The sequence below is a fragment of the Cupressus sempervirens genome, chromosome 10 (genome assembly GCF_028749045.1).
Source record: "Cupressus sempervirens isolate cs-2001-9-10 chromosome 10, ASM2874904v1, whole genome shotgun sequence".
In the NCBI taxonomy this organism is placed as follows: domain Eukaryota; kingdom Viridiplantae; phylum Streptophyta; class Pinopsida; order Cupressales; family Cupressaceae; genus Cupressus; species Cupressus sempervirens.
In genome coordinates, this window is record NC_143127.1 from 599,124,362 (window position 1) to 599,143,497 (window position 19,136).

General features: G+C 35.4%; 1 pseudogene; it reads right to left on the reverse strand.

The window, feature by feature from the left end:
* Positions 1-282: 282 nt before the first annotated feature.
* On the reverse strand, positions 283-18,699 carry LOC149535286 (urea-proton symporter DUR3 pseudogene; annotated as a pseudogene).
* Between the last annotated feature and the right edge of the window lie 437 nt (positions 18,700-19,136).

The following is a 19,136-nucleotide window of genomic DNA, read 5'->3' on the forward strand; positions in this document are numbered from 1 at the left end:
ATTGGAAGAATTTGTGAAAAAGAGAAAAATAGAAAATGAAGCCCAATCAATTTTTGGGGAAATGGAAACTGCTCTCAGATTGATCCACCCAAATGAAAAACACCATTAATATTTATAGGGGGGATGGTTTTTTTGGTAAATTCATTGATCAAAAGATTTGGTGGTTGATGTTTCATGATGAAACCATCCACAGTTACTTCAAATCCCATTCTTTTTATATAGAAATTTGATTCATTGGCATCTGGTTTTTCAAATTTGAGCTAATTTGGACTTGCATCATCATTATTGGATGCCTTCAACTGATTCTTCTTTCTTAATCCTTTCCTTTTGTAGAAAATAGAGTCGCTTTACTTCATGCATTATTTTTATAAGTTCCCTGAGTCTAGAATTTATTTAATAAAGTCTTTCCACAACACTATCATTTGTGAGCATGCCCAACAACACAACCACAATATTCTTCCTTCTCTCAATCAATGGAAGTATAATAATGATCAGGGAAGCAATGCTACCCCAAGCAAGGGAGATGAAAACCCAAATTGTAAAGTACCCAAAGCTGAATACCTTAGCTAGAAGTGAAAGAAGAGGCCATAAAATCACAATTTCAATAGCAAATCCTGTGCCCCACTTGATAATGCATATTTTGGCTCTACTCAACTTCTCCTCCTTGAATTCCTTTATAGATAAGTTTATCTTATCCATCTCCACCATCGATATGGATTTGGTTGACTCCTAGTCAAAGTGTTGGGGCCAAAAAACACTATAGATTGCATGAACTACACCCCCTTTTAGTATGGATACCAAGTTCCCAGCAAGCATGGGTGTATTCTTTCTAGTTGTGTCAAGATTTACCTTTCCATATTCTATACTTGTTACAAAAATCCATATAGTAATTCCCAACATACAACCTCCTATCATTCTTGTTGTTGCTCCCACTACATTGGCCTTTCTCCATAGTAGTCGGAAAGCTATGGGCATGATAGTTGAACCAATTAGTAATCCCATGGTTAAGTACATCTACCAAAGAGATTTTAGCCTTGTTCAATATCACTTCCAAGGCACCCATAAGACACCCAAATGTGAGAACCATTCTCGTGGAGACTTTAAGGATTTTCTTCCCATTGGAATTGGGATTGAAATAGGTTGGGATTGGAAGAAAGATTGGGGGAAAGGAGCCTTGGAAAATGTTAGATAGACTAGGTTCCCTACTTTCTTATTTCATTTTCTTAATTTAGCATGTTTTCAAAGTTTATTCAATATGAAAAGAAAGTTGGTAGGTAATGATAAAGATTATTTATAAATTGTGGCATCAGTTGAAATAGATGGCTTCTATTGTTTTCCTCTATATGACCAACTAGTTATTAATGTCGTTGTTGATTTTGAAGTTGTGTGTTAATATTGCTTCCTTCATTAATTGATTCTTTGAATTGGGAGTGTGCATCCTATCTCAAATGTTTGGTGATTATGGTGCATCATGAAGGCACATGCCTTGTTTATTGGTGGAAAACCACACCCAAAAGATATATTTGGTTGTGATTCTCACCCACTTAAAATACAAAATTCTTCTTGAGCTTTCTATTTCCTCAATGACTCTCATAACACCTAAAGTAGTGTTAATTTAAGATCTTGATCAAAGATTAATCATGATTCTGTATTGGAAGAATATTATTTTCCTTTTTCATTTTGTTTTGTCTTTTGGTCAAGCTTGATTTATGGTATAATGTTCGTCAATATTTGACATTGCGTATCTTATCATGTTTCACTAGAAAGAGACTACAATTGTAGTCATAAGAAAATTTCTAGAATGGGAAAAGTGTCATGAACTCTTAAACCCCACTTGAATAATCATCAATCCTTGTTATTTTCTTTGTTTAATTCATCCAAAATGGCATGTGAGAATTTCCCTTGGAACTAAAGCCATTTTGAGGAATGACTTGTGATGCTTACTATTCAAAGTCATTTTGAAATTTTTGGTTGATGCTAAGTCTATAACTCTAGTTTTGGTAGAGTTGAAATTTGGAGGAGAAATGTCTTTCTTCCCACTCTAAAAAAAGGCTTCAAAATATGTGATATTATAACTTTGGTGATATGTTATTCTATTGAAGAATGATTATGAAAGCATAGAATTCTAAAAGAAAAAATTTGGACAGTAATGAAATTCTATTAGGAATTTATTATTTTCTCCAGCTACTTTTTTTTAATTTATACTCATGAAATTATTAAGAAATTCCAATTATTGAAAAGCTAAACCTATAGAAGGAGGCATTGTGTGCTAGCATTTTACATTCTAAAAGTTTAGAATATGGATTATTTTTAGATATCTTTAAAATCATGTTTTTTAAATTATCTTAAGTATTTACTTTTAGTAAATCTATTGTAAAAGGATGAGCAATGGTTGATTTAGTGTTGATGTTGCTTGCAAATGTGTCTAATGTGTGTGTGTGTGTGTGTAGATAGTACATTTGAAATGTTAGTGCAATTGAGATGCATTACCAAATTTGGTATTATTATATTATTTGACTTCTTACATGTTAGAGTAATTATTCTTTTGTGCTTATTAATTAGATGGTCTTGATTTAATTAATTAACTTTTTTATTATTCTAGTTACTTAAGCTATCTCTTAGGTGTATATAATTAATATTTTACATTAATTATATTACACAACCTAGTTTTATTTCCCTTTAGGGTTTCATTCACCTTTAAGGTTGAACTCTTTTATTTTTCTTTTCATTATCTTGGAATACATTTTTTGCTCTCACTCTGTTGAGATTTCCAAGCTATTCTTTTTCCTTCTCTAGTTTCTCTTCAGCAACAGGTTATTTGCATGCAGGTGTTCTTAGCGATCTGTGAAGTTGGCTTTCACAACTTCTATGTGGTGTCAGAGCTTCCCTATTACTACTTGGCTTGGAGATCTTGAAATTGCAATTTTAAACATAGAAACCCTAGCTTTTTCAAGGTTTGTTTCTTCAATTTGGAGGAAGCACCTTTTTTTGGTGTACTTTGGGCAAAAATAGACACTGTCATCATGCTCACAAGGCCTAGTATAGTCAAAATTCATATAAAATTTGTGAATTTCGGTCACCATAGCCTCTAGAAAAAAATTTAGCCTCCCGAGCACTGTACGAACACAAAAATCGAGAATTTTCTTTTTGAAAAATCAAAAAATCTTTATTTTTAGTCACTCCACCCAACAGCCATCAAGGTGCCACCCCACCCCCACTAACATGTTGTCCACACCTGGCATGTGCCCCGTCCCAGCTAGCGCACCACCAGTGGCCCAACTCACGCTTAGCCGCCACCAACGAGTTGCCCTTTTGCCACCACCGCTTGCATAGCACCGCCTAATGACTATTACTACCAACACAACACTACCTAGTGATTGCTATCAGCACCCGACCATCGCCCAACCTATTGACATCACATCTTGATGCAGTGACATCAATTTTTTGACAAGTGATGTCACCTTGCCGACTGTTGATGTCACATTCTGACCACTAGGATTTTTGCACCTACTGACATCATTTTTTTGGAGGTTGATTTCATTTTCCAATGACAAGAATTTTTTTCTAGCAAACGGCTAGTTGACGGCCAAACTGTCATCAATTTTTTTCCTGTGCCTGTAATTTTCTAGAGAGTTTAATTTTGGAGTAGTTCATTGTTTGGCCATAACTTGAGCATACGAAGGTATTTTTTTGATTTGAAAGAAGCACTAGAAAGATAGTTCCAAGATGAAGATGATTATGCAAGTTTCCAAGGCCATTTGAGCTCCTATTGTTGGCATTAAAGTAGAGGCTTCAGTTTCCTCCCTCTTTGCATCTAGCCTCTAGGTTTTTTTCTCAATTTTTGTGTTTTCAGTAGTTATTTCTTTGGTTTGTGAGGGATATATTTATAATTTTTTGGGGGGTGCATTTTTTTTTTTAAAATTTAATTCAAAATCAACCCTTCTACTTCAGTCTTCTTCTCTCAATGCCGGACCCCTTTGTGGCCCAGCTGATGCCACACAACTACCACAATTGGAAAGCACACATGACTTGACTTCATATATCACATGGCTTATGGTTGTATCTAGATGAGAACCAACCTATCTTGCGGTGCCCTTGTGAGGTTCTTTAGCATAGAAACAAAATGGATGAAGCCATGGGATTGATTGCACTAAACATCTCTGATAGTCTCCTATTTCACCTAGATGGTTTGACCACTTGTTGAGCTAGTTGGACCAAGTTTCACAACTTTTTTGGCATAATGAATGAGTTTCAAGCACTACAGCTTGATGCAAAGTTGACTTCTTTGAAACCTACCAACTTTCCCACCATTGGGGACTTCTTAATGAAGTTCAAATCACTACATACAGTTTTGCAAGGATGTGGGAAAAACAAAACAAATAATGAGTGTATTTTTTTTATATTCTCAAAGTTGTGAGCATAGTATCAGATCTTTTCTTCCACTTTCTACTCCATTATGGATGCCTTGGGTAATAGACATCAAATGCCTTCTTTTGAGACATTCTATGATTGGTTGACATGGGAACAAGCAAATATCCAATAGGTGGATGCTTCTGGCTCTTCTGGCCAAGCATTGGTTGCTCAGTCTTCTTACAAAAAACTAAAATAGAAAGACAAATTGAAGAAAGATACAATAAAAAATAATTCCAAACCTCCAGCTAAGTAAATCTTCTTCAAAGTCTACTGAGTCTACCTCCAAGACCAAGAAGAAATCAGTTGAGACCTACAGTTTTTGTGGAAAGGATGGACATCTTGTTTCTAGGTGTTGGAAGCATTTGGAGGCTTTAGAGGAAGCCATACAGGAGCATCACCTTTCAGATCCTAAGTCTTCATCCCCCCTACAGGGAAAGGTCACGCTCTTACTTCATGAGCTATGACTTCTGGTCCTACCTAGATTCTTGATTCTAGTGCTTCTCACCATATGAAAAACACTCAAAAGTTGGTCACCTCACTTGCTCCTTATGCTACTTCATAGATTGCTATTAAGAACTCATCACATCTTTCTATCGTGGGTTCTAGTTCTATTGTATTAGTTGGGGGTTCTCTTCAAGATGTTATTTTTGTCCCTAAAATCTCCATGAACCTATTGTCTATTTATCAAATTTGCCACTCTTGCTCTGGTAATACAATTTAGTTCTCACCACATGATGTGGTTATTCGGGACTTACTTGATTCTAAGTTGATTGTGGCTACTCGGAGTGTTGACTCTGCATCTCATCTCTATAGATTTGATGGATTTGAGTCTTTTGATGACATAGGTTCCTATCTTGTAGCACATGTAGATTTAGTAAGCAGACTTTGGTATGAGAGTTTGGGCCATGTCAATTACAAATATCTTTAGCAGATGAGCACACAAGCACTTGTTCTTAGGCTTCCCTAGATTTCCTGCACATATGGTGTTTGTTATGGTTGTGCTCTTGGAAAACAATGTAAGGATCCTTTTCCACATGGAAAAAACACTCATGCTTTGGCACCATTGGAGTTGATTAATAATGACCTCATGTCATTTCCCACTCCTTTTTCCAGTGCTAGATATGTGCTTACTATCATTGATGACTTCTCCAGACACGTGGGTGTACTTTTTGAAGTACAAGTCTAATGTCTTTGATTCATTTTGAGTCTTCAAGATATTTTTAGAGAAGCAATCTAGTCTTTCTATTTGGTAGATACACACAAATAATGGGGAGGAGTATGTGAACCAAGCTTTTAGGGATTTTTTCTCTAAACATGGTCTTCAACATCAGTTTTCAGTGCCCTACACCCCTTAGTAGAATGGTGTGGTCAAGAGAAAGAATAGAACCCTTTGGGAGATGGCTAACTGTATGATTTAGTCTAGGTCCATGGATTCATCTTTTTGGGCAAAGGTAGTCAGTTGTGCCAACTATATTCAGAATCAAATTCCTCACAAGGTAGTTTGACATATGACTCCTGAGGGGGCTTGGTCTCATGTCTAACCTGATATATCTTCATTCCAATCTTTTGGTAGTGAAGCATGGGCATTTGTACCTAATGCTTGGAGGAAAGCAATGGAGTAGAAGATTCAACACCTCATTTTTGTTGGCTACTGCAAGGATGTTAAGGCTTACAAGTTGTTTGATTCTGATTCTAGAGAGGAAATATTTTGAAGGGATGTCCAATTTTATGAGTACCTTCCTGTAGTAGATACCCAATTATAGAGTCTACTTCACTTACCACTACTTCCTCATCCTTTCTGGTCTCTTTTCCAAATGATCAGGATGATGATCTTGGTGATCCTCATTTACCCCTACCACAGGATCCTCCATAGATGCTTGAATGGGCTCAAGCTATAGTTGAGGCTGCAGGATCTATAGCTGGTGACCTTCCACTTCTTGTCGTACCTGATCTCATACTACGAGTTCTAGTCTTCTTGATCATGATATTTGTGATGATCCTTAGACATTTGTAGCAACGATAGGACATTCTAAGTGGGACAGTGAAATGGAGGAGGAGTATTCTTCTTTGATGAAGAATCATACTTGGGATCTTTGTTCTCTTCTTAAGGGAAGAAAGTTAGTGCAATGCAAATGGTTGTATCATACTAAGTTTTTTGTTGATGGTTCTATTGATAAGCACAAGGCACATCTTGTTATGAAGGATTTTTCATAGGTTGAGGGTATTGATTACACTGAGACATTTTCCCCTATTACTAAGATGAACTCTATTTGCCTTGTCTTATCTCTCACAGCTTCTTAGGGATGGCCCATTTTTCAAATGGATGTGAAGAGTGCATTTTTTCATGGTGATCTTACTGAGGATATTTATATGGAGCAGCCTCAGGGATTTGTGCAAGATTCCTCCTTGGTTTATAGACTTCAACACTTAGTGTATGGTCTCAAACAGGCCCCTCAGGCTTGGTATGAGAAGATGGACTCTTTCTGCTTTCTATAGGCTTCACATGCTACCATTTTGATCCTACAATCTACATTTAATGTCTTGAGGTTGAGGTTTTGATCCTTGTGCTATATGTTGATGATCTCCTTCTCATAGGTAGCTCATTCTCTATGCTTCAGGATGTTTAGCGAGCCTTGATGGAATAATTTGAGATGATTGATCTTGGTCTATTACACTATTTTATTAGTCTACAAATGTTTCAGTCCTCTGCTGGAATCTTTGTTTATCAAAAAAAGTGTGCTCTTGATATGCTTCAATGCTTTGACATGTTTGATTGCAAGCCTACTCCCACACCTTTTCAATAGGGTGTTATTTTGTCTACCTCTTACACTTTTCCTTTAATGGATCCCACATTGTATCGGCAGTTGGTTGGTAGCTTGTTGTACCTGACACATACTTGTCTTGATCTCTTCTTTATAGTTGGTCTTGTCTCTTAGTTCTCACATGAGCCTCATGAGTCATTGGCAAGTTGCCAATCATATTTTGAGATATATTCAGGGCACACTTATGTATGGCATTCATTACACATTAGGGACTCCTCACATTGTTGGCTACACTGACTCAAATTGGGCCAATGATGTTGATGATTAGAAGTCTACTTTTGGTTTTGTTTTTTGTCTTAGCTCTGGTCCTATCACATGGTCATGCAAGAAGCAACATGCTCACACACTTTTATCTATAGAGGCTGAGTATAGAGTAGTAGTTCTTACTAGTCAGGAGATTTTATGGCTTCGACAGTTGATGACTGAGTTTGGTTTTCCTCCTAATTGTCTCACTGTTCTATGGTGCAATAATCAGAGTGCAATTCATATTTCCTACAACCCAATGGAGCATCAGTGCACTAAACATATTGTGCTTCATATGCATTTCATCTGTCAGCTGATCCAAGATGATGTTCTCTCTTTGGAGTACATTCCCACTGATGCATAGGTTGCTGACATCTTCACCAAATCTTTTACATCACCTCGCTATCTTCAGTTGTCGTCTATGCTTGGGGTAACAGAAGTTATCCTTGGGGCTTCTTATTGAGGCCTTCCTTCCTTTATGTTTTTTTAGCATGTTTGTTCTATCTCTTTTTGGAGAGGGATTTTTCCCATTGGGTTTTCTCCTTTGTCTCCGGTTTATAGAGATTTTCTTATTTTGGGTACTTGATCAGGCCTTGTTGTTGGGACCCATTTTCCTACTTTCATAGCTTTTCTAGGTTAGCTTACCTTCTAAGCTTCACTTAAGGGGGGGTGTTAGAGTAATTATTCTTTTATGCTTATTAATTAGATCATCTTGATTTAATTAATTAAGTTTTTTATTACTCTAGTTACTTAAGCTATCTCTTAGGTGCATATAATTAATATTTTATATTAATTATATTGCGCAACCTAGTTTTATTTCCCTTTAGGGTTGAAATCTTATATTTTTCTTTTCATTATCTTAAAATACATTTTTGCTCTTACTTCGTTGAGATTTCCAAGCTATGCTTTCTCCTTCTCTGGTTTCTCTTTAGGAACAGGTTATTTGCGTGCAAATGTTCTTGGTGATCTATGAAGTTGGTTTTCACAACTTCTACATTACATTCATTAACTTTCTTATGCATCTTTTGCATTGTCTTGAGTATGTTAAATATGGAATACCATTGGATGATATAACTATTGATGTATGGCTTCAAAGTGTTATCCATGTATGATGGCAAGACACATTTGGCTAGCTATCTCGATGTTGGAAAAACCATATTATGTTTTTAATAAGTATTGGAGATGAGACTAAGACTAAAATGGTAACCAAGAACAAGGATTATTTTTGCTATCTTGTTGAGCATATTTATGAGACTATTGTTGCTCCACAATTCCATTAATACTCTTAGTTTTGCTTGTTTAGTCTTCTTTATTTCTAGGTTAGGTATCTTTTATGTCAGGAAGGATTCTACGAAAGCATAATAGCTTTTTGGTAGGGTGGTAAAGCACTCCTAAAACATTCTTGCCCTTGTGTTCTTAGATAGGTTCTGAAGCTTCTATCAAAATTGATGACATAATCGATACATCTTGGTATTCTAGTAACTGAATTATGGTTTCTATTTATTTATTTAAGCATATATGTATATGTATCAATTTTTTTAATTTAATGATAGTTAATCAACTAATATTGATTGGTCAATTTTCAAATGACTTTGACTCTCATTGAATATTTTGCATTTTATGGAGATTAATGTTGATGTGGCATTGGTTTTGTAGGGACAATTTTTACATGTAAAGTGGATGATGTCATTCTTGATGGCTATTCTCAAGGTCTATTGATAAAATCATTCAAACAATCATTTTTAGTTGAATAAGGGCATATGTCTACTGAAGGTACAAGTTAGATATCCACAACATAAAACCACAATAGTACTTAATTCAATAAGATCCATGTGTTAGAATATAAACCATAGTCCAAGTCCCGATACAAAATAAACTAGGCATCCTCATGTAAAGCATCATGTTACATCACTACCATCATAATAACGATATGACCAAACTAAATAGTAACATCATCTAACATTTAGGAGCTATGATATGGGTAATCAAAATAATGTATAGTCATTAAAGCATCTCAACATGCAAATAAAAAAGTAATAATTATCAAAGTGTTTGTTAAAAATAATTGATTGATTGTGTATTGTCTTTGATGTTATAAAAAATGTCATATCATTGATAGTTAGTGTAAGCTGAGCTCACTCAAGCATTGAAGAGAGTTCCCTATGTCTGCCAAGCATTCTAGAGTTTTCCTAGTTTAGAAGACAGTGTCTACCAAGTTCACTCGGGTGACAAAGGAAAGTTTGTGGAAGTTGAGTATCAACCGAGCTCACTCGGTTAATGAAGGAAATGTTGTATGGAACCAATGTTAATTAAGCTCACTTGGTTACCAAAGGAACTTTATGAATGTGTAGTGTTCACCAAGCTCACTTGGTTAACACAAGAAGATTATTTTTGAGTTAGTGTCTATCGAGCAGGTCGACTAACGAAAGATTTTCTTGTTTTGGCATATTGAGTTCAATTGATTTAATTGTTGGTTCTATTTGACTAAGAAGATGAATATTAATTAATCTAAGTTGTATTCAAGATGACTTGACAATGTTTAAGATATAAATATAAGGTCAAGTTGAGGATTGAATGTTTGGAACATAATAGAAGATTTAATGATGCTTATAGGAAGTGAATTGGAAGGATAAGAAGAATATCCTTGTTGAATTGAAAAGATACATTCAATTAGGAAGGATCAAGTATACAAGCCAGATTTGAGATCTATAATCAGCAATTCAGTTGCATCATAAATCAAGTCATCTCATTGTTACTTTCTAACCATCATAGCAATGATCTAAATCTCTTAACCAAGTTGGCTTAACAACTATTTGTAAATCTTCTAACAAGGTGGCATTTCTATTTGAAGCGTATGAAGACCTCTAACAAAGCCACTCCTAACAGGGTGATTAAATCCTCTAATAGGGTCACGACTAACAATGTGTTTTGTAACCTTTAATATGGTTGGCTCCTAACAGGGCTCACTTCAGAAGAGTGGAAATTAATAACTAGTTGCAATTGGTGGTTTTTCCCAAATTGGGTTTCCACATTAAATCTTGGTGTCAATTGTGTTCATTTTATTTCCTTTATGTATGCAACTAAGTTAAGTAAGATTAATCACATATAATATCTTAAGGATTTTCATATTAAGAAGTTGCTCAATTATTTCAATATTTATCGAGTTACAACATTTTCTAGCGTAAGTCGAGTGAATGTGTGTTTTTCGAGTTACAACAGAATACAGTTTAATTGGAGTTTTGATTTGTATTGACATCTAAGGGATCTAGGATTTATTTTAGTGGTTACTGATTCACCCCTCCCCTCTCAGTAACTCTTATATTTCCAACAATTGGTATTAGAGCTTCTTGGTGCTTGCAAATAAGGTTTCAAGGACCTAAGCTAAAATTAAGGATGTCTTACAGAAGAGAGATTGCCAAGTTGAACAAAGACAACATTGCAGCATGGCAGGAACTTATGAAGTTGCATCTAGCAACCATCAATGATTTAGGTTTGAAGTACTTAAACACTTCTTATAAGGCTCCTATTGGTATAATGTCTGTAGAAGAAATTGCTAAAAAGAAAAATCATAATATCATGATGATTGACATAGAATCAACTTTTAATGATGCTAAATTTGATGAAGTCAAAGGATGTGCTACTGCTCATGAAATGTGGACCAAATTGAAGGATGTCTATGGAGGTGATGATAATGTAAAAAGAGCCAAGGCAGAAAGCTTGAGAGGACAATTCGATTAGATGAAAATGAGAGAAGATGAAAACATTGCAAAATATGTTGACAAAATCAAAGTCGATGTTAGAGCTATAAAATTCTCTAGAGGAACAATTGATGATGTAACAATGGTAAGCAAGGTACTCAAAACCCTTCTTCCTATCTATGCAATCAGAGTGTCTATTATTCAAGAAATGAGGTGTGATACAAATAACAAGATAACTTTGGATGCACTAGTTGGAAGTTTGACAACATTTGAACTAGATAACTATGATAATTATATTCCTAGTTCTAGCAAAATTGAGTTAGCAATTGAAGCCAAGGTATCACTCAAGAAGAAAGCCAAAAATTCTAATAGAAAACAATCTGAAAGTGAAGAGGAAGATAGTTTTGGTAGTGATCTTGAAGCCATTAAAGCATTACTTGTAAGGAGGTATCCGAAAGGAAAAGGAAAGTATAAAGGTAAAATTCCTTTAATATGTTTCTCTTGTGAAGAAGTTGGACACATGATGCTAGGTTCCCAAACAGAGAAGGCAAAGATGAAAAGAAACACATCAAGTTCAAAGGCAAGAAGGATTTCAAAAACTACAAAAATTACAAGGAAAAAGGTAAGAAATCTTGTTTCATAGCTAAAGATTCAAATAGTAGTGAATATGATGAAATGGTTTATATTGATGTAAAATATGAATCTAATGATGAAAGAGATAAAATGGCACTTATTTGTCATGTTAGCAAAAATGATACATGGATTATTGATAGTGGATTCTCACATCATATCACTGGTGATAAATCATTTGAACACATGGAACATTATGATGGTGGTAGTGTGAGATTTGGAAACAATGAACCTTGTTGCATAAAGGGAAAAGGTTATTTTTCACTAACTAATGAGATTAGATGTGATAATGTTTACTAGGTTGAAGGACTAAAGAATAATCTACTGAGTGTGGAACACTTGAATAACATTGGATTCAAGGTGCAATTTATGAATGGGAAGGCCAAACTATTGGATAGAAAAGGAAATCTAGTTGGGTCTAGAAAACAAACAAAAGGTAATCTATTCTACCTATATCTCAATGAAAGTTCATGTTTTGTTTCTCAAGTAGAAGAAATTTGGTTATGGAATAAAAGGTCGTGTCATGTAAACTTTGATAATCTAGTGAAGATAACCAAAAATAGAAGAGTAATAGGTATTCTTAGTATGAGGAAACTTGATATGGGTCTTGTTGTCACAAAAGCTTGCACTCTTGTCCAAATTTTTTACCTAAGGACAACCTTGTGAAACATGGAAACAACCTCCAAGCTATGGGACTTGAACTATGAGGTTGAGTCTATGGAGAAGATTAGCTTCCTCTACTATCAAGATGCACTTAAACTATTCTTGAAGAGAAAAGGGAGAAGGAATACATGAAAGTAATTATCTAATCCATTTTAAAGAGGTGATGCACCAAAATAGGGTGTTCAGACCAATTTCTTCCCATACATGCATAGTACAATTCTCATGACAATCCAAATATATACGGATTTAGACTTTCTTTAATCTATTAGATACATATAGATCAAAAAACCAAATGAGTGACACAAGGAAAAAAGCTTCACTTCATATTGTTTATAGGCCAAAAGAGATACAAAGATGTAGATTATAGATATCCATAGTACATCGAAGAGAGGTAGAAAAAGTTTGCATAGTACATTGGTGGCTTAAGGGGATAAGATAGGATGTCATATAATTCAGAGGCAAAGAGGGAATTTATAGTAGCATGCCAAGGCAATATGAGAGAAACAAAGAAGATATGACCCTACGAAAGAGTACAAAATTTGCTTTTATAGTGTAAGCACAACTTAGATAGCTTCCACCCTAAGATAAAATTCAACCACTACATTCAAAACTATAGAGAATAATTACTGTAAAAACTAGAAAAGATCTTATCACAACACAAATCCAAAAATGAGAGATCACTTATTCACCAAAAAAAGCTTTGAGAAGTTAGGAATGATGATCATTAACTTCTAATTGAATAGATGGATTAACAGAATATGATGGGGTCTTCCTTTGCATTTATCAAACCTAGGGAATGATGAAAGTGGTTGCAAGAAATCAAAAAGATCGGATCCATCATCAAGGAGCTGCTTCAACCATCATAAGTGTGCCAAATCAATTATGTTATTTGGTCAATTGGAGTCAACCATCAAGCCTTGCCACCTGGACCAAACATCTCTTACCATTCTAACACTCTATCAATATTCAACCTTATACCTTATGTTTGACCGCCTGTGATCGTAGCTTCACCACCACCTTTCTTCAATAATAGTTCCTACTTGCAAAATTGTGACTATTACTTATCACTTCTTCATAGCCTGCCCTTATCATCTTTCCTTAACCACTACGACCTTGCGAAGGCTAAGATCCTAACCACATCCGCACCATCACCACCTTGACTTGCGGTTCACTTTCTAACCTTGTGACCAAGTGAAACAAAGGAAATCACTTGATCACAACTCTAACCTTAGCTTCTTTTAAACCTATTATGACCATGCACTAGTCATAGATCTAAAAGATCTAATGGTGTGAAATATCTCTTTGAAACATTGAAGACTTGCCATTTTTGCACTGTCGTGACTTAAACCAGAGTGTGCCAATACAACCTTGCAACTTGGCAAAAACAATAGAATCATGCCTTCACCACCTTGACCTTGGTTAAGGCAACTAACTCTGTAGTGATGCAAACACAAAGAAGTCATGCCTTTGCCACCTTAACCTTGGTTAAGCCAACTAACTCTACAATGATGTGAACACAAAGCAGTTGCGCCTTTGCCACCTTGACCTAAGTTAGCATTTAACCGATCATGACTGTGTGAATTGCATGGTCATGACTTGAAATATTCTAAGGCATAACATGAAATAAAGGATATAGCCAATGTTAATTTATCTCATAAAAAACCCTAGGTAACTATTGAATGGATTATCATTTTTTTTTTTAAATATGGTGGGAGGGCATTTTGGTTAACATTTTTGGTGACTCAGAGGGGATGTAAGCCTACTTGGCATATGACTAGTGACCATTAGAAGATCCATTGAGATATGGATTCTCTAAAACCACAAAAAGTCATCAAATTCATCACTTTTTCCACATTCTGAACCATAAAACATGCCCTTCTACCTCTGCAACTCTGCAACTAACTAGAACCAAAAATTCTCTGCAACAAAGAACATATGCCCAACACTTCTTGGAAAACAAGAAAAAATAGAAGGTAACTAATGTAAATATTTAAGGAAACCTCATATATTCCTCAAAAATAAGGCTTGAGATATATTCCATTTATTGGAATAGGTAGAATTTTATTGTTAGGTTTTCTTAACTAGAAAGCATTGGCCTATTTACAATTGATAATCACATAGGGACCACTCCATAAGGCATCAAATTTTGAGTGTCTCCTTGCTTTTTATCTATGTGTGTCCCATTTGAGAACAAGATCACCCTCCTTGAAATTTCTAACCTTAGCCTTCTTATTGAAGCTCCTCTTCATCTATTGTTGATGTATTTCTAAGGTCTGTGTAGCATGATTTCTTTACTTCTCTAGCTCCATCAAATCTACCATTCTTATATACATAGCATCATTTTCAATTAGTTCCAACTAATGAGCTAGATCAAGAGTTGGAAATTATAATGAGATAGGAAGTCTTGCTTCTCTACCATATACCAACATGAAAGGAGAGTTCCCAATAGCTCTTTTAGGTGTTATTCTATCAACCCAAAGGACAGTCCTCAATTTTTGGTGCCAACACCTTTAATTATCTTCAATAGTCCTCTTGATGATTATAATTAAATTCTTATTGGGAGACTTAGCCAACCATTACCATTGGGGTAGTAATTAGAAGAGGTGCTTAAGTAAATGCCATGATCAATTTCCCATGCACAAATCTGAGCTCCTACAAATGATTTTGCATTGTCTGATATTATAGTTGAGGGGGCACCAAATCTGGTAACAATTTCATTAAGGAATTCCATAATTGAAGCACATGTAGAATCCTTCAAGGCCACTGCCTCTGTCCACCTTGTAAAGTAATCTATTGGAGCCAAAATCCACCTATAACCAGAACTAGAAGTCAGATTAATGGGACCAATAAAATCTAATCCCCATTGAGAAAAAGGTCGATTGACCTAGATGGGATTAAGTGGAAGGATTGCAAATCTCTATTTACCTAAGAAGAAAGCACTCTTTTCACACTTCCTTACATGTCTGTGGTAGTCATGGAATAAGGATGGCCAGTAGTAACCAGCTCTCATGATCTTCATTACAGTGGTTCTTGCTAAAAAGTGGCCACCATTAGGACCATCATGAAGCTCCTTAATCATTCTCTCTGCTTGATCTGCAACAATACATCTTTAAAAAGCTTCATTAAAGTCCTTCCTAAAGATAACACCATCAACTATAGCATAGGGGATTGATTGCAACCTGAACTATCTCCTTTTAGCTTTATCCCACCCTTGAGGATATCCATTCCCAGCTAAGAAGGTCTTCATGTCATCTATCCAACTCCTTGGATTATCATTCCTCGCCTTCTGTTGTTCTACCAACACTAAGACAACTTCCTCATTATGTTTGTAAGATGAGATTATCTATTTGCACAACCCCTTCCCTCTTACCAATTTGGTAATCTGGATGTCCACATCATACTCCATCACCTTGGTGATCGATCCAACTATTTTCTCACTAATATCCTTACTCAAAAGGAAATCTTTAGCACTTACATGAGGGACCAATAAGTGGATCTTATTGTAAGATAGAAGATGTTTTAATTTCTTCAAAGATCTTATGACTGCAAGGTCTTTCTTTTCCACATAGTTGTACTTATTTTCATACGCTTTCAACCCTTCACTAAAGAAAGTGATAGGCTACTCTTCATTCTTGTCATTTAATTGAGTCAAAATAGCAAAAATACTTGACTCACCTCATAAGGTGTAAAGAATGAAATCCTTATCAAAATTTGGATTAATGAGAGTAGGGGATGAAGTTATGGCTACTTTGATTTCTTTAAAACTTGCTTTCCCTACCTTGGTCTATGAGAAGACCATGTTCTTTTTAAGGATGGCTATAAGACGTTTCACCATGGTAGCTAAATTAGGAATAAATCTTCTCACAAAATTTATTCCACCAAGAAAACTCTGCAAACCTTTCTTGTGACTAGGAAGGGAAAGGGCAATTATTGCCTTTGTTTTTTCTGGATCAATGGTCAGACCATCCTTAGACACAATGTGTACTAATAATTTCCGTTGATTAGTGACAAAGACACACTTTCTTGGATTCAAAGATACTCCATACTCTCTATATCTTATAAATACTTGTCTAAGATGACCAAAATGCTCTGTTGCATCTTTTGAATATATTGTGATATCATCAAGGTAGACAAACACAAACCTTTCAATCATATTTTTTAAGGCCATCTCCATTTCCTTTTGAAATGTGGCACTAGAATTTGTTAGTCCAAAAGGAATTTTACTATAGGCATAGGTGCCCGATTTGGTAGTGAAAGCGGTCTTATATCTGTTAGCCTATTTGACTAACACCTAATTATAACCTGAGGATTCATCCAAGAAAGAGAATCTCTCTTCAAACCAATAACTTTGGACAATATCTATTCCATGGAAGGGAGAGGATGATAATCTTTAAGGGAGGCTTGGTTAAGATCCCTAAAATCTACACATAGTCTAATCTCTCCATTCTTTTTCCTAATAGGGACAAAGTTTGCCACCCAAGAGGAGTGCTTAATAGGGAATATGATATTGGCCTCAATTAATTTGGATAGCTCATTTCTCATTAGTGGCTCAATCTTGGGATTTACTAGTCTTTGTTTTTGCCTAACAAGCTTGACATTATCAAATAGATCTATAGTATGTTGAAACAAACTAGGGTCAAAACCCTTTAAATCATCATATGTCCAAGCAAATACATCATTTAGCATATGCTCTCCTTTGTTTGTAGAAATATTCATGCCTCTATCCCTTGCTTGGTCATCAGGATTAAAGACACTCTCAAAAGTAATGAGACCCTTAGGAAACTTATTGGAGTTGAGGTTGATAATCTGATTGCCATATTGATCATGTAATCTCAAGTTATTTATATCTGAGAACTCTACTTCATTCTACAAGAAACTCACAATTTGTGCATCAGATTCAAAAACCTTCTAATTGATATTATTATGATAGTGGTATTATTATGATAGGGATGGCAAATCTAACCACCACTTTAATCATCTACTTCTTCTCATCTTCAAGGTTCCTTGGGACATCATAAGATGCATCCACTGCTACAAGTCTATCAGCATGTCTATTTCCTCTTCTAGGGATACTCTGAATATTAAATGCATTAAAACCTTCAAGAAAATACCATACTCTATGTTTATAATACCTGAGCAAACCATTCTTAGTAACATTTTGATTCCTCATCTAATTGACCACCAGCTCACTATCTCCATATACACTTCATGCATGAATCCCTCTTTTTTGAGCAAGTAAGAGACCATGAATCAATGCTTCATACTTGACTGCATTATTGGTACAACTAAATTGAATCCTAAGTAAGAAGTAGTACCTTTCTAGTGCAGGAGAAACTAGCACCACACCAACCCCTAATCTATTTTTATTTCTTGATCCATCAAAATACATACTCCATATCCCACTTGTATCTTCTTTGATTTTCATTAAGTTGGGAACAAGAGCATCCTTTTCTTATATACAATAGGTGCCAAGGCCTGTCTTGAAGGTTTCTGATATAGGATCAAACTAATATGCATTGGCCCATTCATCTAAGAGGAAATCAAGTATCTCTACTAAAGAAGTGACAAACTCATTTTCTATGTCATTCTCATCTATTTCTAGGATGGTGTAGTTCATATTGATGAGATTAGGAGTGTAGGGCTCAATATGATGGAGGGCTAATGGCTCTGCTCTAATTGATTCTTTAGCTCCATATCTAGTTCTAAAAAAACATGTATGACCAATTAGAGGATATGTAACTACCTATTTTGGTAGTGAAATCTCTTGAAAGACAAATGGCAAAGTGTGGCTTAACCTTAGCAATTAATATATCTTGAACTACAGTACAACCAAGGCATGCATGTAAGGCCATTTCATCATTTCTAAGGATTCCCACAATCTTGAAAGTACTACCATCTAACTACAATACATCCTTAACAATAGGTTCATATTTCACTTCTATAATATCAGCAACACATTTGGGCATTACTAAACTACTAGCCCCTAAATCAATCATGTAGTTGTGGACTAGCTTATCTCCTATAATTAGAGAAACATAAAATGGAGGAGGTCTAACCTTTTTACTTGTTTCTACCTCATTTGATGGTTGTATCAAACTCACAAAATTCTTCGTGCTAGGTGGTTGATCTCTGAGTTCAATGTTTTCCAACTCCTGCTGCAATAGCCCCTTTTGTGATGTTATAGTGGCAACAACATTCCACATAGAAATGTTCACATTGGTCCTCCTCATTTTATCTACCACACTAAAAGATGCATTATATGTCTTGGTAGAAGCCCTAGATGTAGAAACTTGATATGGAACAACTTGAGGGTTATTCACATCTCCTCTACTTTCATTTTGTCTTTGCTATTGAGGGACATTAGCAAGTTGATTAGCATTTTGTTGTTGGGAAATTACTTGTACATGTGGCACTGCACTTGATGTTGAAGCCTAATTAGGAGGAGGAGGATTGACCTCTTCCATAGCTCTTCTCTTGCTCCTGGTATTGTAAGCATAGGAATCTCTATTTACATTACAATGCTCTTCCACCAAACGGTTCATGAAAGAACAACCATCCTGCTGAAAAGTATCAGCAAGTTGATTAGTGTTGTCTTGTTGGGAAAATACTCACTATAGTATAGTTAAAGTCAAGTAAGATCTGCCTTCTGACACATGCAATATCCATA